Genomic DNA, 17,025 nt, shown 5'->3' on the forward strand with positions numbered 1-17,025 from the left:
CTTTTGCAACCTTTGCAATCAGGGCTTTAAACTGTCAATTCCATATGCTTAAATATCAACAGTGTATCATGGGACTGCTTAAACAAAATGATATTGATTTCTGACTGTGTGGATAATAAAGATTTGCAGGATTTATTGCATTCAGCTGAACAAACATACTTTGCAATGTGGTTTTGATTCTTGTTGAGGCCTCTTGTAGGGCTGCTGTTACAGGGTTTGTGCTTAGAAGGCATGCTTGGCTTAAGGAGCAATCTCTGCTTGATCATGTTAAAGCAAAACTTTTGGATGCTCCTTTACAGCAAGACCGCTTATTTGGCAATAAGGCTGAAGAAGTTCTAAAAAAGATGGAAGATAAAGCTAAATCTATGCAAACTGTTAACGATTTCTTACAAGTGCAACCTCCTAGATTTAGTAGGCATTGGCCTACTAAGAACTGGTATTTTCCAGCTCCTTCCAGAGCCGCTACGGCCAAACCCAGACATTCCAAAACCGCCAGGTTTCAGTCCCAAGTGACTTTCAGATCTAAGCAATGGGGTGCTTCCACTTCCAAATCTGGAAACAGCAAGGCACCACCCTATGGTAAACGGTCTCAATGACTTCCATTTGAAATTACCAAGCACTTAACTCTTAGCCTCCCCTTTGGGGTAAAACTGGCTCTTCAAGAAACTGGCAACTTATAACCCAGGACAAATGAGTTTTAAATATAGTGTCCCAGGGATACAGGCCAAAAACTTGAAACCACCCAGGAGAGCTCCAACCCCTGCCTGGGACCTTAACTTTGTATTGGAGAAACTCACTCTACCTCCTTTCGAGCCAGCTGCAGACTAAAATTTATTTCCTGGAAAACAGCCTTCCTTTTAGCTATCACTTCAGCTAGAAGGATTTCTGAATTACAGGCCCTTATGGCAGTGGAGCCATTCATCATCTTTCATGTGGACAGGGTGTCACTCGGGACCAATCCATCATTTATGCCCAAGGTGGTATCCAGTGTGGCTCTTAATCAGTCCATTCATTTGCCAAATTTTTTTCCCAATCCACAGAACAAGGGAGAGCAGATTCTGCATTCATTGGATGTACACAGACAACTCAGATTCTACTTGGACAGGACTAAATCTCGAAGAAAATCTGAACGACTGCTGGTAGCATTTGCTGCAGGGGCAGAGGGGAAGGCCATTTCAAAGCAAACCATTTATAAATGTATAAGCCATTGTATTCATTTCTGTTGTAAGCACCATGGAAAACCTATCCCCCAGGGGATCAAATCACATTCCACCAGGGCTGCATCTACTTCAGCAGCCTTTCTCAGAGGTGTTCCTACCAGGGATATTCTAGAAGCTGCTACCTGGAGTTCAGTTCATACTTTTACTAAGCATTATGACTTACCAATTTTTTCTAAATCCAGAGCTGGCTTTGCCACTGCTGTTTTGCAGGGCCTTATAGTTGGTCCTAATGCTGTATAAATCCATCCTCCCTACCTTCGCTTTGGGAATCTACCCAAATGTAATGAATGCAACAGTGAAACACAATGAACATAGTACAGTTGTGTACACTTACAATAAATGTAGATGTTCGAGTGTATTCACTGCTGCAGTCCTGGTTACCCTCCCTCCAGCCCCATTTGTCTTTTACTATACCTCTTCTTTCTTTTATTATGCTTAAAAGCCTTTTTGGTGTATTTGCTTTTGTTTGGAGGTATATTTTTGTGTTTTTAATTTTTTTATATATATATATATATATATATATATATATATATATATATATATATATATATAAAATATGTAATTTTGCTCCCCATTTGGGGGGCATCTGACATCTGGGGCAAGGTTACGTGAAAGAATTGTGGAACACGTGAGAGCAATTAAAAAGAAGGATTTGCATAATGCACTTTACATTCACAGTGGGAACTGTAAGGATTTCAAGAAGTTTTTATTTTTCATCATAGATAGGGTTATGTTTGACGAAGGAGGGGACACTAGTAATAAAGTTGCCTTACTGGAGACGAAGTGGCAGTTGAGGCTTAATGCCACCAGATACCCTGGCATTAATGAACATATCTCCTTGAAACCTGTTTTGAAATTTAGGGCTGCTATTATATAAAAGTATTGGGCACATTATGTAAGTGAAACAATTAATTGTGAAAAAGGAAATAGAATGATTTGATGAAAATATGTATTTTATTAATTTGTATTGCATTTACAGCAAGTATTGTTTAAAAACTGTTAGGAATTTTTAATGTGGTTGAGTTTTTAATTCAAATAACTAAGTAGTATAAGGTATAAGTAAGGATATACACACATTGATTATAAAAGTGTTTTATATATTTAGTATAGTATAGTTCAATTTATGTTACTTTAGAGTTAGGTATTTACAATGCTAGTTCTTTATAAGGACTGGGACAGTGTGAGGTGTTGAATTTTGGTTGATTGTATTCAATTAACTTGTTAAATTAATTAATTGATGCTTGAGTATCTTGCATTGGATGTATATAAGTTGTGCATTTTGTTTGTTACACTGACTCTGAGGAAGCCATTAATTTGGTGAAAGCGCTTAGTCGGTGAATAAATTGGATTATCCTAAGCCTGAGGTGGTTGCTGTTTTTTGGTGGCTGTTATCGAATTGTGTTGTTGGTCATGGAAGAAGGGACAGCAACCGACGCAGGACCCAAGACTTTGTTAATCAGGCCAACTGAGGGCAACCTGCCAGCAGATTACCCAAATGTAATGACTGCAACAGTGAATACACTCCAACATCTACATTTATGGTAAGTGTACACACTGTACTTTGTGTGTCTGAGTCTTGTGTATTATCTGTGAATATGCAGAAACCTTGGATTGTGGAATTGCTCCACAGATATACATATATATATATATCTTTTTTTTTTTTTTTTTTTAAGATTGTAATAGCCAACAATGACTGTTTAGCCTCTGTAGTCTTGGCCTTTCATTCCCTGCTGCAGAGGCTACAGTTCCTTATTAATGTAATGCCTGAATTTTCAGCAACTCACAAGATTTGTCACATTTCTGACTCGTACATTCTTGAATGCATTCAACATTTTGACACTTCTGTCCTTGATGCTTCATTTACTTTACCCATCTCTCCTGGTTTATCCTCCATCTTTAAATTGTATTCTCCAGTTCTGGAACATTTCTTCAGAATATGCTCCTTTACAAATTCTGTTTTCCTTTTAGAACTTTACAGCTGTCATCCTTTCTGCCCATCTGAGTTTTTGTAGAGAAAAAATTCAGTTACTTAAATCTCATTTCGTGTGCTTTCGAATGTTTACCCTGTATTGTTTTTATTCCCCTTTTTCTAAACTACAGGCATCCATTTTGTTCATGAAAATGCAATCTGCAGAATTTTATTAATACTCGCTAAAATAAGAATACTTGGAAGTGCTCCAGTAACTTAGAAGTATTGTTGATTCTTCTGGGATACGTGAACCTATTGTACAGGGCCTCTCAAGTTTTGCCAGTGTCATACACTTGAAGTGTGAGGTGTTCCACCATCTGCATGATACTTTAGCTGAAGTGTGAGGTGTTCCACCATCTGCATGATACTTTAGCTGAAGTAACATTTTCATGTAAATCCCTAATTAATGCATATTTGGCAGCATCACTTGGAATGTTTGGATGTGTACAGTTAAGGTAATTGACTGAGAAGGCTTCTGTTTAAGTATTGTTTCAGATGTACCATATACCAGCTAGTATAAATCTTATTTGCTAAATTTCTGAAATGGCCACGATCTACAAAATTCGAGATATTTTACAGAGAGAAGTGATTATCCGTAAGATGTGCTAAGAAGCAGTATTCGTTAACTGTGATGCTTTCTTTGGGGCACATTCATTTTCTTTCAGATGAGTTTGAAAGAAGTATAAATGGTGATTGATTTCCCTCATACTTATAATGTTGCATAGCTGCTTCATTGGTAGCATGAAGTTAATACTGTTTTCATCAGCCAGTAGGCCGACATTGGATAACCACTTTTTGCTGAAATTAGATTAAACCTGATGCTTAACGCTTCTCTTCAGTTCCTTTAATCTGTGAAACATACTGCTGCTAACATTTGACTGACTGTGACCTTTCATCACTTTAATAAACCTCTGAACTGTAATTTGTCATCTAATATTATTGAAATCTTACTCGTATGACTGCTTTTATTGCGTTTGTTAGTTCTTAGATAGCAGATGCATAGAAGAAACGTATGTCACTGCTTAACCTTTTGACTTTGGCTTTTGGCATGGCTTTTTTTTCCCCCTTCAGTTTAACATTCATTTGTGGTGGTGTTTATTATCCATGACTCAAGGCATAATTACGCCTTAAGAAAAACTTGCACAATAATGTGGATTTTAAGAGAAATGCAGTATTCACAAATAATAGGTTGCCATGGAAGAATTTTTTCCATCTGTTACTATGATGGACAATGGTGAGCAAAGATTTGATAAAACAAGGTGTAGTTCTGATATTTGTATGCTTTTTTTTTTTTTTTTTACAATGTGATATAACAGAAATACACCAGTAAAAGAGTCGCACCTTGGTGTCTTTCACACACACTAAGAAGTGCACAACTACCAAAGGTCTAGATTTTAAATATTTTTCTTTGTCAAAGTTTACTGTGGAAATAAGAGTTTAAACTGACACAGAGGCATAAATGAGTTTAGCCTAACTGCATTACTTATAAAGATACTGGGTGGTATTAATCTGCATCCTGTGCAAGGCTACCTTGTGATGCCTATTGTAGTATGCAAAGGGAATGCAGTTTGGAAAAGATAGCTACATAGAATTGCGGTGATTACCAGCTGCTCTGTATTTTTGAGACATATGCAAAAGTAGCAGTTTGTGGGCATGGCCTGTTGTAAGTTAGACCCATGAAGTAACAATCATCTGTGACGTGCAAATAAGTTGCATAGTATGGTATTAGATAAACTCTCATGCTATACATCTTTTGAAAATTGAACCACAGGGTATACATGACTTGTAGCTTCAGTCCCCCATTAATTTGTATAGGTAATTTGCAGTGTCCTTAGTACAGTGCCAGTCATGGCAGAGCAATCTTGTAACCATACGTCTCAGATCTCCATGGCTAGAGTCTGATCAGTGGGGAGCCTATCCACAGTTGTTCCAAATTTTCAAATAGGCAATTTATAGAGTTTCGCAAAAGCACTTAATAGGATTCAGCATCATGCTAATTATGCTTGTCTCTGAATGCCTCTCATTTTTTCATCAGACCAACTCTGGCAAAGTTGGTGATCCTCTGTGAAACCCAGCCATGATTTCTATTTGTGAATGCTTGTTTTTACTTAAGACACTGTGCAGGAATTACTTCACTCTCATAGATTCAGAAGACAAGATCTTGGCAAAGATAATGGCCAAAAAATAGATTAAATGAAGCTCTGCTCACCGTAATAACACTAGACCAGAATGGGTTTCTTTAATATAGGCAAACTGAAGCCATTTGGTGGCTGGTAGCATATTTTTTGTGGAATAGTGAACACAAGGATAGAATGGTTGTAAAAGTATATTTTGATATTAAAGAAGCTTTTGATGTGGGGAATGTAGCCTAAGTTGTTGGGAACCACTGATGTATGAAAAAGTTTTGTGGTTGGATGAAAGCCTTTTTAGTATATCTCTCTTTGAGGGCTGTAATGAATGGGAAGTTATCCTAGCCAGGTGAGATATCCAGAGGTAGTAAACAGCAGTCCACTCTTATCAGGCCTGTTTATATTAGTTGTTGAAGAACTGGCTATTAGAATTGGAGCTAAACATAAAGCGATGGAAGATGGAGGATATGGAAAATGTATATTTCTCCTGTTTGCAGACACTTGTTTGCTCATCAGTGATACGGATATATGGCATGTTCTGGATATTTGTTTAGAAAACTGACTAGTCTTTGGGTCTGCTATATAACGGGGGTAAGACTATGTTGATCTGGGTGGGAAAGAGTAAAGGACAAGGTCCTTGTGGTGATGTAGATGACAATCATTTAGCCAAATGGTTGGGTCTTCATTACAGACACATTATCTCAAACTCTTAATATGGACCTGAGGCAGATTTCAAATGATATTCTCAAGTGTAATTTTCAGGTCCTAGAACTTTTCAGTCTTGGATCGTAGAATTAAAAGCATTTAATACAGGGACTTTCAAGAGGGCTGAATACTTCTCGGCAGCTAAATTTCTGCTGCTCTAGTGTGAAAAAAGAAACCGAGAAATAAGAGTTAGTAATTCGGCCTGTTTAAGTAAAATTCAGTTACTAGCTTGCAAGTACACTGCCAGGATGCCAGCAAAGAAATTTAGAGAACCTGAAAGAAAACCAAGTAGAAAAGGTAAAGAGAGCACACTGGAAAGAAACCTTCAGCTGTTCAGCAAAAAAAGTGAAAGCTTTAGCTTTGATACAAGAGATGGCTTCCAGTAATTCAGAAAGAAAAATAAATAAATCTGAAGTACTCCGAGGTAATTAAAATTAGTAAAATATTGAATGAATGTATCAACTTAAATAAAAAAGTTGGAAAAAATAAAAGGTTTAACTAGCTATTTAGAGGAACTGTTAAAACTGCAAAAAACATATGCTGAAATGAAGAAAATGCTGGCTGAATACGAGACCTAACTAGAGCTATTTCAAAAATTGGTACAGTTAGAAGACTGAGTGTGCATAGAAAACTTGAGAGTTTCTGTTGTACCACAGAAACTGCAAGGAGCAGATTGCATTAATTTTATGAAAGAAGAAATAAGCAATTGGACTGATATTCCACAGCAGGATTTGTTAATTGGAAGGACACAGAGTGGATGCTCCAAACTTGGCCATGAGAAGGCAGCCTGTAATAGTAAAGATGCAGTCATACCACTAGAAAGAGTTTTATTATTATTTATTTATTTGCAGTTGGTTTACCAGGATAGTCCATTGGGCCAAAAAGAACCCATTTTCAATGGAGTCCTGGTGAGAAAAGCTCCAAATACAAGCAAGGTTACAGTCATGGCGTTAGGTTACATTAAGTACAAATACTACAGAATACTAAAAACAGTTACATTAGAAAGAAGATTGTATTATAGAATAATAAAAAACATTTCATTTTAGAGAACATTGCACTTTAAGGTAATTTTTTCTGAAGAGAAATACTCTTTATAGTTTCCAAGTAGTTTGTTGCTCGTGGGTTAGTATAAGCTAGAGCAGAGAGTAAGAATTAGAGAATGAAGAGAAGCAGATGTTGCCAGTGTAAAGAGGAGAAGAGATTATGTGGGATGGGAGAAGGAGCATTCCCACAGGGACATTAGATGTGAGTGAAGTGATTTTTTGAATAAAGAGTGATTTGTGGTGGTGCGTATGGAAGGTGGTAGGGAGTTCCACAGGCGTGCAAGGGCAAAGGATAGGAGATTTTTACCTGGTGGATGAGTTGGTTTATACAGTTGTATTAGGTTTTGATTGTTGGATCTTAGTCTATCTGGGAGGTGCATTTTGAAGGTAGAGGAGAGGGAGGGACAGAGGGAGGGGTTAAAGATGAGCTTGTGAGCGAGAGTGAGTTGAGTGTAGGTGAGATGATTGGATAGTTCTAACCAATTTAGTTTGTGGAGGGATACACAGTGGTGAGTGGATGACATGGCTGGTAGCGAACTTGGCAATTTTGTTGTAGCAAGAGGAGAGTCGTGTCTTGAGAGAGGACTGTAGGTTAGTTAGGAGTGGGGCACCATAGAGGAGAGAGGGGATGAGAAATGTGGTAGAGAGGTTAAATTTAGTGGAAGGGGTGAGGTAGTGATTTTGGTGATAGAGCATGCCAAGTTTTTGGTGTTTTTTTTTTTAATATTTAGTTGTAGGTGGGAGTTGAATTTGAGCTGGTTGTGTATAAGGACCCCCTAGTAGTTTTGCCTCAGGTACCAAGTTGATTGTTGTGTTGTTGTGGCTAGAGATAAAGAATGTGCTTATATTAATGTTGGTGGCTTTAGAGGGGTTAAATACCATTAGTTTGGTTTTAGAGGCATTGAGTACTAGGTGATTTTCTTTCATCCACTGTTCAGTGGCTGAGAATGCGTCTTGGGTAAGTTTTAGGAGTGTGGGGATGGAGGTGGCAGAACAGATTATAGTTGAATCGTTTGCGTATTGGATCAGATTTGTGTAGGGGATGGAGCAGTGGAAGTCATTTTATAAATATACTGAAGAGGAGGGGACCTAGTATGGACCCCTGGGGAACCCCAGTGAGGGTATTAATGAATGAGGAGGTGGCTTTGTTCCAGTTTACTGTTTGTCGTCTGTTAGAGAGGTAGCTGTTGAACCAGTTTATAGAGGAGGGTGGATATGTTTAGTTTAGAGAGTTTAGCAAGAAGGAGATAGTGAGAGATGGTGTCGAAGGCTTTAGATAGGTCAAGTAGGAGGGTAGATACAATGCTGCCAGAGTCCCGTGCTTTGTTTACAATTTCAAGGAAGGAGAGAAGGGCGGTCATGGTACTGTGTCTGGGTCTAAATCCATGTTGTGTGGGAGTTAGGTTATTGTCAGTAAGATAGGGAAGGAGTTGAAGATGAATGCACTTATCTAAAAGTTTGGAGAAAGGATGGCGAAGGGATGGAAAATATAGATATTGTTATTGTTGCTTCCTTTGTGCAAGGGTATGATAAAAGCCTTTTTCCAAATCTGGGGTACAAGACCTTCTTGGATAGAGCGATTGATTAGAATACTGATGGGCAGGGCAATGGCTTCTGCAGCTATGCTAAGAAAGTATGAGGGGATGTTGTCAGGGGCATTTGAACATGGTTTCAGTTTCTGGAGGAGTTTTTTATGGTAGATGTGGGTATGGGATTCTCTGAGAAAAGTAGGGACTGAGAAGAGAATGTGTTTGAGAGTGGATGAGATGGGGAAGATGTGACAAGAGATGCAGAAGAGGAGGGTGAACTGTTGTTGGAGAAGGATGGGGAGAAGTGGAGGGTGAAATGTTAGGGAAGGATGAGGTTAGTTTGGAAATGGAGTAAATGAAAACTGAGTTAAATTGTGTGGCAAGATCAATGTCTAGTGCATTTGGGTCTGGGCTGGGGTTTTTTGTTTTGTTGGGATTGAGGAGGTTGGAGATACCTTTCCAGAATTTTTGTGGATTAGTTTTATGGTTGTTTTGAAGCAAGGAGAAATAATTCTGTTGATCTACAGTGATAAGCTTTTAACTTTGTTGCAGAGTGTTTTGTATTCATTAAGGGTGGAGGGAGACTTGTTTTTCTGGTGATGTGCCCAGGCTTTATCTCTAAGGTGCATGATATCTAGTGCGTTTTTAGTTAGCCAAGGGGCAGTTTTGCTTTTTATTCTTTTTGATTTTATGGGGGCATGGCAATCTAAGAGGTTTAAGAATGTTGAAGTAGGCAACTGCACTATCCAGGGGTAGAGTTTTTAGAGGGTTCCAGTTTATTAATTTTAGGTAGTTAGAGAAGGTGTCACGGTTGAAATGTTTTTGGTTGTGGGTGATGCTATAGTTGTGAGTTAGATGTATGGGTGAAGGAAGTCTGTGAGTAAAAGTGGGGAGGTGGTCACTGAGGGAGTCGGGAAGGGTGCCACTGTTAGAGAAGTTATGAGGGTGGGAGACTAAGATTCAGTCTAGGGTGCTGCCTTTGGAGAGGTTTTTAGAAGGTCTGGTTATGGAGTCGATTAGTTGAGAAAAATTATAGAGATTTATATTTAGAGGGTTTGTGGGAGACTGAATGGAGGACCAATTAATGTTCATGTCACCCAGAATTATTGTTTTGTTGCTAATATTGGTTGAAAGCCATGAGAGGATGTCTTCAAGTATTGAAATATTGTCACCAGGGGGGATGTAAAGAGAGGCTATGCATATGTATTTGTGTCTATTTATTTGAAGTAAGGTTAGGAGTAATTCTGAATTGGCGAAGTGGGAGTAGGTTTGTTATAGGGAGTTGACTGATAAGGAGGATGATTATAGAAGAGCTACTCCTCCCCCTTTTTTATGGGTTCTATCTTTTCTGATGATTGCATAGTTGGGTAGTGCTATTTCAGTCTCATTTATGTGAGGTTTTAACCAAGTTTCAGAGATGGACAGGATATCAGGTTCATTGTGGACAAGCCAAGCATGGAGGTTGGGGATTTTATTGGCTATGCTTTGAGCATTTAGAGAAGCTAGTAGGATGGATTTAGATGCAGAGGCGAAGGTGTGGGGGCCTGGGTTGGGGTGTATATCTGCAGATAGCAGGATGGGAGTTAGATGTTGGATTAGGCTGGAGAGGTATGAGGACTGCTTAGGGTCTGGGTTGAGCTTTGTTAGAATTGTGAGGGTTTTGATGGTTTGTGAGGGGTATATCGGTTGAATGAAGTAATAAGTTTATAGGGAAATAGTAGCAAGTTATTTATGGGATATAGGCTGGGGGATACAGTGATAAGTGAGTCTGAGAGTGGTGGGATAAGTTGGTTGGTTATGTGAAAGGATGGTGAATGGTTAGTGGAAGTAGGCTGGGTTAGGTAGTGGATGTATGATAAGTTGAGAAACAATAGTAGTTGGATAGAGAAGGATATAGGTATGGAAAGCATGGTCACACTTGAGTTGCTAAGAGTGGGTATTTGGTAGCTGTATTAGAATGTAGGAGCAGGTTGAGCAGAATTATTGGGGGCATGGGAGTGGAGAGGTATAGTTGGTAAAGAGGAAGTAGATGTGTTTGTGTGTATAAATGTAATTGGTAAAGAGGAAGTAGTTGTGTTTGTGTGTATAAATGTAGAGGTTCTAGGGGTGGGTGGGATATGGGGGTAGGGAGAGGAGGAAAGCGGGCAAAATAATTCCCAGTTGAGGTGAGCAGATAAAAAAGTATCAGCTGGAGCAGTTAAGAGCAGCACTCAATAACTGAAACAGCAGGCACCGGGGGAAAAAAACGAACAGTGATCCTGTTCAAAATAGGAGGAGGAGGGAGAGAAATGGAGTTCTGCTGCCACCTACTGGCAGAAATACAGGGTTACAGCCAAGAGGAAGTGGAGGAGGTATAGTCCCTGTTAGTGTGCACTATATTGGGGCAAATTGTACAGTAACACGTCTTAGTACAACAGGCCATTATAGCACAAAGGAGCAGTACACTAAAAGCCCACAGGAGCTTACATTTGAGTTTTGCAGTAACAAAAACCACACTTGTCTTTTGGGGAAACTTGGTCCAGCAGGAGGTGTCAGAGACTTAGAGGGTTCCTTAGTATCAGGACGGGAGGGTGTTGACACCGAGCAAGTAGCATGCACAATACACTCTGGGGCTACAGAGTAAACCTAGGACATGTATGTTCTTTAGGGATGGCACGGCAGGAAATGAGTTGATCCTTACAAAAGTTTTAAAAATTTGAGACAGCAGTGTGTTAGTGAAAAATAAGTATTTGCTGTACACCACGTAGAAAAGCAAATTTATTCCAGTATTCAGGTGCAAGATTCAAGCTGCTGTCTTCAGAATATTTTTTTCCTGGAGAATCAAAAACATTTTTTAATGTGGATCAGGATAAGGAGGAAATAAAGCATATCCAACAAAAAGTGAGCCATCAAACAGAAGGAGACTCTGCTTTGCATTCTTCTGACAATAAAGCTCACAGTGTTGCAAAGGAAAATACTTGAGACAGAATAAAGCAAAGTAGTTGACTAGAAAAATTGAGTACCTTGGAACTGAACCAGAGTTTTATATTGGGAGATGGAGGTGAACAGGAAGAAGATAGCAAGACTGACATTTGTGAATAAATGTGAGATTATAAAGCATCCCTCACATTTGTAAAATATGGCTTTGCAAGGAAAAAGTGATTGAGAAAGATTGGAATTTTTTTGACTTTGTTAAACTTGTGGGTGGATTGTAAAGCATATAGCTCACTTTGTCATTAAAATTTAGAATGGAAGTAAAAGGGGAAAAAGAAAGAACAATTTTTGTTCTTTAATAGTAGAAAGCATTTCATGATAAACTACATATGTAATAAAGCAGTTTTGTGTGAAATGTAGTTGGGGGAATTTAAAAGTGGGGGTGGGGAGGAGTCTTTTCAGTGATTGTTGTATGTGATATTAAACAAGTGCTTTTTTAGTTGTAAGAAATATAGGCTGGACCAAAGCAAGTTTAAGTTAATATGCTGTGATCGTGGGCTGCTGGGGTGCGGGAGCGAAGTGTAAAAGTGCACAGATTATATTCTGTGCAGAGTAAATGTTTTCTGTTATTCGTAGGATCATAGGAGATGACTAGGCTATCAAACTGGAGGTAATTTTCAACCCAGTGTAATACCATAGCAGTGCTAGTCAATACCCAAATTGCAGGTAGTGATGACTGCCCATGTCCAGGAGGGTCGTGGGCCCTATCCCCAGCTAAGAATTTAGGGAGCCCCATAGACTTATCCAGGTTCCTCTTGAACACGGTCATAGAGGTGCTCTGTTTCACATGAACTGGTAGCCTGTTCCAAAGATGTAGCAGTCATTGTGAGGTAAATCTGCCCCTCCAGCATGTCCTGTTTAAGTTGCAGGCCATATTTAAGTCCCTGAAACAGGTAAGCCCTAGACCCATTTGATTTATGGATATGCAGCAAGTTCATTAGGTTTGGGTTTTGTGTTGCTCTGTAGGCCAGGCATAAGTTTCTCCTAAGAAGTCTATGCGACAAGGAATATAGTGACACTGATTTTATTCTGTCTGTGTAAGGCACATGCTGGAACACCTTGATCTTCTTTGTTAGAAACCTCTGAGGTCTCTCTAATTCCTGCTGGTGCGTAGTACAGTACATGTCAGATGGGGCATTATACTTGATTATGGGCCAGGCAAGTGCCGAGTATATGGGGTTTATAACTTCTTTTGCTCTCAAGATGATTCTATTACTAATCAAGTGTGCTACGTGGAAAGCTTTCCTTACTACAGTAGATATATGGTGGTCGAAATTAATTAAGGTCTCAGTCAACCTGTGATCCCAGGTCCCTTGCTACTTCATGGGTACTTAGGGTATTGTTCTTGATTTTATAGTATGAAGGGACATTTATTTTTGCCAAGGGAATGATGATTCATTTCTTTGCCTTCAGTTTGAGACCATGACTAATGCAACAGTCGGTGGTCTGCGTGAGACCCTGCTGGAGTATATTGACATCATTTGGGGATTCAGTGATTGCACCTAGTTTGCAGTCATTTGCAAACTTGTTCAGCCACAACCCCTTAGTTATGACCTGAACTTTTGAGAAGTAGATACCAAACAGTAGGGGGGTCCATCACTGACCCCTGTGACACCCTACTTTTAACAGGTCTGCTGGTTGATCTGGAGTCGCCCACTTTGATAGTGTATGTTTGGTTTGTGAGCTAGTTGGCAACCCATGTTACAACAAAGGGGTTTGCGTTCAGTTTGCTAAGTTTATTGGTAATGTCTGAATGTGGGATTGTATTGAAAGGCTTTGCCAAGTTGAGGTATGATGTGTGCACAGATTTGCCCTCATCAGTGGCCTTGGTCACACTTTCAAAGAAATCTGCCAGATTTAATGGGCAGGATCTGCCCTTCACAAAGCTGAATTGCGTAGGATCCAGGGTTTAGAGGTTACCTATGTCTTTATTTATGAGGTCCATAATGATACATTCCATGGCCTTACAGACTCGGCTGGTCAGGATTATGGGTCTGTAATTCCCCGGGTCTGTTGCTAGGCCACCTTTGTGGAGGAGAATAATTGTTACTGTTCTCCATTCTCCAGGAACAAAGCCTGTGGTTAGGCTATGATTCCAAAGGGTACTTAGTGGTTATTTGTGCAAATGTAAATGTCTGACTGGATTAGCACCCTTAGTTTAATCTGTAAACAAGAGTTTTGTAAGCAAGTAGGCTGTAAAAATAAGACAAAATAATGAAGGCCATGTGAAGTGCTATGTTTTTTGCATATGCAATAATAGCTTGTGTTTCTCAACTGGTAGATGTCCAGTAGGAATCAGTAAGTCTGCAGCTGAAATCAGTTGTACAATCTTTTCTGTGCTGAATGAAGTCAACAAAGTCCTTCATGCATCTGCAGAGTTGTTGGCTGTTTTTTTTTCCCTATCATTGATGACTGTCTCCATGGAGACGAGCTGCAGGTGCAAGCAGTTAATCTTGAGAGTCCTGAATGTTCTTTGCTGAAGGAAATAGTGTTTAAAGATATAAAGTCAAGCAGATCAGTGAAAAATAGTTTGAAATTATTCATAGGTTCATAGGTAAGTTCATAGGTAAGTATTAGGCTATCTGCCCGAGGGCATCTATAGGCCTAGCCAGAATGTGTTGGCTTTCGCCGCCCACTTAGGTTAGTTCCCTGTGCCTCTGTCCAGCAGAGCCATTACTTCCCTGTGCCTCTGTCCATCAGAGCCACTGCAGTAATCCCCGGGGTAAATTCTGTTTTCCTTCCACTCGCCAAGGTTTCTCTTGAAGAGTGTTAGTGAGGAGCTGTGCCTAATGTAGATTGGAATCCTGTTCCAAAGCATGGGGGAGTTCTGGGGTAGGAATCTATCCTTCCAGCATGTCCTATTTATCGTTGTGGTGAGGTTTAGATCCCTAGAGCATGTGGCTCTTGGGGATGTTTTTTTTTAGGTGGAGCATGTTCATCAATTCTAGGTTGGACATGGCCTTGTATGTCAGGCAGAGATCACCTCTGAGTAAGCAGTATGCAACAGAGTACAGCTGGAGTTTCTTCAGTTGGGCTGCATAGGGCATCTGTTTGAGGCCAGTAATCCTCTTAGTGAGGTACTTCTGTGGTCTTTCCAGCTGTTGCAGGTGTCTTGTAAGGTACATCCCAAATGGGGCGTTGTACTCTATGATGGGTCTGATGAGTAGAGGGGCATAATAACCTCTCTTGTTCTATATGCAATCCCTTTTATGATTAGGTGGGCCACATGGAAGGATTTTCAAACCACCTTGGCAATATAATTATCAAAGGAGAGATTACTATCTACTTGGGTCCCCAGATCCCTTATTACATTTTCTGTATTTAGGGGGCTACCACGTATGTGGTAGTTCACAGGTACTTTATTTTTTCCGAAGGGGATGACTATGCACTTTTTGGCATTTAGCTTGAGGCCATGATTTTGACACCAGGTATCCGTCTCATTGAGACCCTTCTGGAGGATGTGTGTATCAGCCGGAGAGTCAATTATGGCCCCCAGTTTGCAGTCGTCTGCGAACTTGGTCAGGCATAGTCCTTCTGTGCTTGCCTGTATCTCTGAGAAGTATATACCTCACAGGAGAGGTCCCAGGACTGAGCCCTGGGGGACGCCCCTTGTAACCGGTTTAGAGTCGGACCTAGAGCCTGCAACTCTCACCATGTGGGTTCTATCTGTGAGTCAATTGGCAACCCATCTCGTGACATAGGGAGTTATGTTCAGGCTGGTGAACTTGTCTATAACACCAGAACGGGGAATGGTGTTGAAAGCCTTTGCGAGGTCTAGGTAGGCTGTGTGAACCTCCTTTCTCTCATCTAAAGCCTTGGTAACTGTTTCAAAGAAGTCCACCAGCTTTAGGAGGCATGATCTGCTCTTAACCAAGCCAAATTGGGTAGGGTCCAATGTTTGGAGGTTCTCAGGGTCTCTGTTAATGAGTTCCATGATGATGCGCTCCATAGCCTCGCAGACCAGGCTAGTCAGGCGTATAGGGCTATAGTTCCAGGGGTCCGTTGTGGCTCCACCTTTGTGGAGCAGGATAACCGTTGCTGTGCACCGCTCTATGGGTACGTAGCCTGTAGAGGTGCTGAGTTGAACAGTGTGTTTAGGTGAGGGGTTAGTTCATTTTGGAGCTCGTGTAAGACCCAGCCTAGGACACCGTCCGCCATTGAAGCTGTGTTTTTGGCTTTGGATAGGGCTGTTTTAACCTGTGTGTCAGTGATTGCTGGGGCTGTACATTCTTCTGGTATGGTTATGGGCCCTTTGGGGGGTGAGATGGTTTGAAGTTTGCACTAAACCCGTCTGCCAGAATGTTGGCAATATCAGTCGGTTCAGTGTATTTTGCGCCATTCTGCACTAACTCTGAGCAGATCTGAGAGTTTCCACTTAGGTTCTTGACATAACTAAAGAACGCTTTGTGGTTATCTTTGAAGTCCTTGGCAATATTTCTTTTGAAGCTAGCCTTGGATGATTTTGAGGGATCGTAGTTTCTTGCTGATACTGATCAGGTATGTCTTTCCTTCTTGGGATTTTACTCTTTTGTACTAGTTTCCTCCTTTTGTTGCATAACTTATTTATGGCAGTGGGTCCACCAGACTGGTTTCCTTTTCTTGGAGGAGTGAGTCTTGGTTTTGCTTGGGATAGCACGATCCATGCATTCTTGCAGGTGCTCATAGAGTGCCTTTGTAAGGGATTCAGCAGCTTGGACAGAGTTGCCCTTTAACATGGGGGCTGTGAACCTTTCCACTTCACGTCTTAAGTAACGTGAAGTTTGCTTTTGAAAAGTTTTTCACAGTGGTTTCCTTGATTGGGGGTGGGGGCGGAATGTGGATATCCAGAATGATTAGTCTATGGTCTGATCTAACCAGCGAGGGGTTGACCTTTGGTGTAAAACACTGGTCGCCCATGTTGGTGATGACCAGGTCCAATATGTTGTCACCTCTGGTGGGGGTGTTGACCAGTTGATCCAGGGTGTTCGAGTTTATAAATTCTAGGAAACATTGGGAAAGGGAGTTAGTACTTGAGTAGTTCTCCCAGTTAATGTTTGGGTAATTGAAATCACCCAATTTTAGGGCATTTGGTAGGACCTTCATATTTTCCAGTGTCTTCAGAAATGCGGAATGGGGGTCCTGGGCCATGGTGGGTGATCTGTAGCAAGCTACAATTTGAATTGCAGTTTGGCCCATTGTTAGTTGCACATGGATCATTTCTGAGGCATTGTGCTGTGCCACTAACCTGGAGGTGTGGGTATCCTTGATGAATATGGATACACCCCCACCTTTTGTGTTTCAGTCTGGGTTCTGCGGCCGAAAGTATGGTATGAGTTATAGCATGGTAGTGCTGGGGGTGCTCTCTGGAGCCTTAAACCAGGTTTCTGTTACTGCACGGATATCTATGTTCTCCATACTGAGGAGTGCCTCGAGTGCATGCATTTTGAGGTTTAGACTTTTGGCGTTGAGTAGCATTAC

At 40.5% G+C, this 17,025-nt stretch overlaps 1 protein-coding gene across 1 annotated transcript in view; it reads left to right on the forward strand.

Annotated features, from left to right (window-relative positions):
* The window catches only part of LOC122810135 (T-cell immunomodulatory protein-like), a 1,047,680-nt gene that overhangs the window by 161,572 nt on the left and 869,083 nt on the right, over nt 1-17,025 (forward strand). The window lies entirely within an intron of this gene.

Source organism: Protopterus annectens, chromosome 8.part1 (assembly GCF_019279795.1).
Source record: "Protopterus annectens isolate FY-2018-M chromosome 8.part1, PAN1.0, whole genome shotgun sequence".
Taxonomy (NCBI): domain Eukaryota; kingdom Metazoa; phylum Chordata; order Ceratodontiformes; family Protopteridae; genus Protopterus; species Protopterus annectens.